Below are 5,609 nucleotides of genomic sequence, written 5' to 3'. Positions count from 1 at the left end.
TCAAGGTGCACAAATAATATAACTACAATTTCTTTTTTCAGATTATATGAAATACGTCAGAGATGCACAAATCATATAACTACTAAAGCATCGTGAAGAAGGGTAGGCAAATGCTAACCAGCCTGGCATAGGGCATTAAATGCCTGGTTATATGCATACTCGATAACCCGATAACACACCGCCATTATTTTTTATTTATTTAGTCACCACGCGCATGTGTTATCAGGTTATCCAGTACACATATAACCGGGCATTTAATGTCCTATGGAAGTTTGGTTAGCTCAAAGAAAGGTATATGCATATCCACCTAGGCATTATCGATTATCGACGGTCTACTGGGAAAGATCTTGTACGAATTCTATTCGACTATTTGGCTTTCTATGTTAACTGTAACAAGTGGAAGACAATTCTTTCTTTACGTTAAACTGCTGAACTGTAACGGGTGCTATGAAAGTGGCGTTTATTTCAAGTTATAACTTATAATTGAACAATGTACGGTTATTTCCTGGAATCACATTGCTGGAAGTTAAATCATTGTTTGAGGGCGAGACGAATGATGAATTACTTCTCTTTACTTGTGTTTTAATAAATCGAAGAACGAGACAGACTTTGATGTGCTTTAATAGCTCGATTTAGGGAGAGTCTGTGGAATTTGCCAGAAAAATTAAATTGTTTCAATTATCTATAAATTTTTATGGGTTAAGTATAGTGAGTTGTAAGTTTATATAGGAATTTGTATTTGTCTTGTTGTCATAGTTATTTTTATTTAATAATGGGTCTTTTAGTTGTGTAGTTATTTTTATTCAACAATGGGTTTCTTCCATTGCTATGTAATGGAGGTCTTCAATGTATTTCTACACAAGTTTGTGAGTAATAAGTTACTCTTACTGTTAAGACAATGCATTATAATCTTGCTTCAAAACTTGATATTACGCCAACGTTGTTTCTTTTAAACAGATAACTTCCATAACATGTTGATTATTGTGCGCTTCTAGTTGCTTTTTCAAATTTGAGTTCGAAAAAAACTGAACTGCCTCCTCCAAGTCATCAAGGAAGTCAATCATTTCCATCAAGGAAGTCAATCTTCTCTTGAAATTCATAAGCGTCTAGAAATATTTTCCCATAATTGATTCCAAATGGTCAACCTTCTCAACTACTAAAATTTGCAACCTATTCTTAAGAGTTGCATTGTCTCCTTACAACAAGGCTACCTCTAACTGCAATTAAAAGACCTCTTTACATCTATTGTCTTTCTTCTCATAAAGCTCCTCCAATCTTTTACCCATCTCAGAAAAAACCAAGTTAGAAAAAAAAACATTGCTAATAATAATCACATAAATCCACCTAAATTTAAATTACTAACAAACCCTTCATAGACACCAAATGGATATATAGCTATTTTCCACTCGCATTATTTTCATGGAAAACAATGTATGAAAAATGTAAAAATTAATATCCATGTTTTAAAGAATATGTGCGCCCAAAAAAAACTTTTTCAAAAAATTCCATTTAACCCAAAAAGGGACTCCCATAAAATATTTTGCCCAAAATCTCTTTTAATAAAAATATATCAAAAAATCATGGGCATTTCGAGAAAAAAAAATGGGGAGCTTGTTGGTCAATTGGGGTTGTGTTTTTAGTTATTCTTTACGTTTGGTTTAAAGGAGTTTTGGAGTTTGTATTTTCCAACACTTTATTTTTCTATAAATTAATTAGGGTTAGTTTTTTATAAATTAATTAGGGGTAAATTTATATAGTTTTAGTTATTTTTATGTGACATTCAGTTTTCAATATAATTTTACACAAATCCATAATCAATAAAATATTTTTATTATAATTATATATATATATATAGATATATATTTGCAAATAAATTGTATTATTAATATTAATGATATTTTAAAATTATTGCCCAACGATGGAAAGGATATGCCATATATGTGAAAATATGAACATCGAGGATGAAAACTACTTCCTCTTGCAGTGCCTCGGGTACAACCACAATAGATCTCAGTTTCACAATCTTTGTTACAATAATGAACTTCCTAGCCTTTTACAATGTCAAATTATAGTGAGCTCGGGAGGCTTCTCTCCAAGCTTTTTGTTCATAGGAATAAAATCTTAAATCAAAATAAATAATTTGTTTCTTTAGGTCCGATAGACCAATGTTTGGTCTTAGCGGACGTTAACCATCATCATCATCATCATCATTTAAAATTATTGTCGTTGTTTTCAATATACTTTTACACAAATTTATGATTAATAAAATACTCTTACCATATAGGAATAAAATCTTAAATCAAAATAAATAATTTGTTTCTTTAGGTCCGATAGACCATTGTTTGGTCTCAGCGGACGTTGACCACCATCATCATTATATATATATATATATATATATATATATATATGCAAATAAATTGCATTATTAATATTAATGATGTTTTAAAATTATTGCTTTAACTTTTGAGAGAAAAAGAAAGGAATATTTTTTAGAGTAGGTTAAGAAAATAAATTAATATTTTTTTGGGGAGTTGTTTTTAGTGTAATTTTGGGACTTTTGCGTGCCGAATCCAGTGGAAAAAATTGAGGTGTAATCTTGATTTGTGTTATTTAAACTAGTTTTTTCACTGTATATATGGATTCAGCGCCTCGAAAACCCCTAGGGAACTTCCATTACAAAACTCCTAGGGCACTTCGAATGCAGGGTATTTGATTGTATATATGAATTCAGCACCTTGGAAAATTCTTAGGGCACTATGATTGCAAAAGCCCTAGGACACTTCGATTGGAGGGTTACCCATCAAACTAACTTGTGATTTCAATAAATTTTTACCAAATTTTAGGGAAATTACACCATAAAAATTCCAAAAAATCACATTAAAAACAAGTCCTTTCCTTAAAATAGCTTTTGCAACGCTTTGGAAGACACTTTTGCTACGAAATTGCATTAAAAATGATGTTTTAAAACTATTAGTTTAACTTCCAAAAGTAAAAGAAACTAATATTTCTTTGGAGGATCTTTTTGCAACACTTTTATTGGAGGATCCTTTTGCTACAATAATAAGAGTGTATAGAATCTCTCGAGATTAGAGCCTTTCACGAACAAAATATAAAATTGATATCTTGTAACTACCACGCGAATGGCCACGTCCTCGTTATGGATAAAAGACAATGCACAATAATATTATATTTTTTTATATACGATTTTCATTTTTTTTAATTACATTGTTAAATTAATTACATGATTTTCATTTTTTTATTTGCCGTGTAGGGCAAGGTTTATATCCTTTTATCGTATTTTATATGTTATTTACTTAAAAAAGATAAACCAAAATAATTGGTAAATACTAAAATAGATTTTAAATATAAAATATAATTTGCACAGATTTATTTTAAGTATGGATCTAATATAAGTTTAAAAAATCAATTTTATTTACGTATAAATTTTTTTAAGTGAAAATTTCACTATTTAAATTGTATTTTTAATTGTTAAATAAAAAATATATGAGACCAAATAACTGTTTTAATTATATACATAAAAAAATTTAAAATGATATATAATATATACATAATTGACATTAAAATATTTTACATAACATATACATCTAAATTAAAATGATTTTTTATTATTAATGTATTTTTAAATATATGTCAATATTAATTCGTATTAAAACATTTTATCGATAACCCACATTAAATATTTTTATATATAACATAAAAATATTTTATTTTATAATTTTTCTCTCTATATAAATATATATGAAATTAATTAATGTAAATTTTTAAATAATTTATTTAAATTTCTTATTAAAATATTTTTAGAAAATATAAAATTTAAAAATTTTATAAACACATTTTTTTATTACCACATATTTATTTATTTTTTATTATAACCAATATTATTTTTCAATTTAAAACATAATTTTTACGTCGTAAGGCATTCCCTCTGAAATCAATTCCCTTCGTGTCTTACCTGTCTTACTATGATCCATCCGATCTGATGTTAGACAATTAAACTATTTGACACTGTTAATAAAAAAAATAGTTATAACTAAAAAATAGCAGTTGCAGCGAACCCTCAAAACTTAATATATGTCACTAGTTATTCCAGGGTTAGCGAAGTGGAGGGGTTGGGGGTTGAACCGTAGTTGCCCTCTGTTTCGCTCCTCCCTTCAACAGTGCGACCTAGGTTCTCTTATTTTCCTGAGCCACCAGAGTAGCTTTCACGCGGGGTAGCTTTTGCGTGGGGTTTCAGAGTAATGAACATGAAATGAATGAGAAAGAAGAGGAATCCTTGTATCGGTCAATGGATGAGTGGGAGGAAAGTTCTGATAATTTCTATGCTGATTCTGACTTTAGTTACATTGTGGGGAGCACTGTAAAAAACTGGGACCTCAAGAGACAAAAATGGTTGCAGGGCCATCCTCGTATAAAGAACTATACAGAAGGAGGGAGGCCTCATATCTTGGTATTGACAGGCTCACAGCCTTATCCCTGCAAGAACCCAATTGGGGATCATTTGCTTCTAAGGTGCTTCAAGAACAAGCAGGATTACTTCAGAATCCATGGCTTGGACATGTTTTACAACACAATCCTCCTTAATCGGAAAATGTTCACGTTCTGGGCCAAAATTCCTTTGATTAGGGCAGCCATGGTGGCTCACCCTAAAGCTGAGTGGATATGGTGGATGGACTCAGATGTTGTGAGCACAGACATGGAATTTGAGCACCCATTGGACAAGTACAAGGACTACAATTTAATAGTCCATGGATGGGAGAAAAATGTTTATAAGAAAAGGAGCTAGTTGGGAATCAATGCAGGGGTTTTTCTTATGCGAAACTGTGAATGGTCCATGGATTTCATGGAGAGGTGGGCTGTGATGTGCCCTCAGAGTCCTCTGTATGATTCCTTTGCTAAGATTTTAACTAATGTGCTGCCTCACAAAGCTCTAACTAAATCTGATGACCAGTCTGCACTTATTTATCTTATGATCAAAGAGTAGAAGAAATGGACCAGCATGATTTATATTGAGAATGGCTATTTTTTCAGTATTATTGGTTGGACATTATCGGGAATTTTGAGAATGTAAGTAAGATATATGATGCCATGGATGCCAAACATCCAAAGTTGAGGCACAGATATGCTGAGAAAAGTGTCAGACTGTATGCAGAGAAGCGAGAGCATTATTTGAAGGAAATTTGGGCTGGGCTTTTAGAGAGGAGGCCATTTGTGACTCACTTCACTGGGTGTCAGCCCTACAATGGGAACCATAACCCCATAGAAGATTGTTGGAATGGTATGGAGAGATCTCTAGATTTTGCAGTTGATAAGGTGCTCAGGATTTATGGATTTTAGAGACCTCAACATTAATCTGTAGTTGTTAGTCCGATTCAATTCGTTTAATAGATTTATAGTCCAATTCATTTCAATTCATAAAATTCCTCTCTGTAGTAGTAAACTATGGCATCTATTCATTTTAGATTAGATTTTAGCTACTTTTTAGCACAAATAACTCCATAAAGATACTAGAGAGAGGCCCATTTTATTATGGATAGAATGAGTATATAATTGCCCTGTAAAACCAAATCCTCATTAATCAGAAAATGTTC

The 5,609-nt window shown here is 31.2% G+C and overlaps 1 pseudogene; it reads left to right on the top strand.

Annotated features, from left to right (window-relative positions):
• The first annotated feature begins 4,306 nt into the window (after positions 1 to 4,306).
• Positions 4,307 to 5,355, top strand: LOC149187488 (galactomannan galactosyltransferase 1 pseudogene; annotated as a pseudogene).
• Positions 5,356 to 5,609: the final 254 nt, after the last annotated feature.

Source organism: Pinus tabuliformis, chromosome 3_1, assembly GCF_031772625.1.
Source record: "Pinus tabuliformis cultivar Carrire ecotype Pingquan chromosome 3_1, CPIR1, whole genome shotgun sequence".
NCBI classification, from domain to species: domain Eukaryota; kingdom Viridiplantae; phylum Streptophyta; class Pinopsida; order Pinales; family Pinaceae; genus Pinus; species Pinus tabuliformis.
This window is presented reverse-complemented; position numbering and strand designations above follow the sequence as displayed.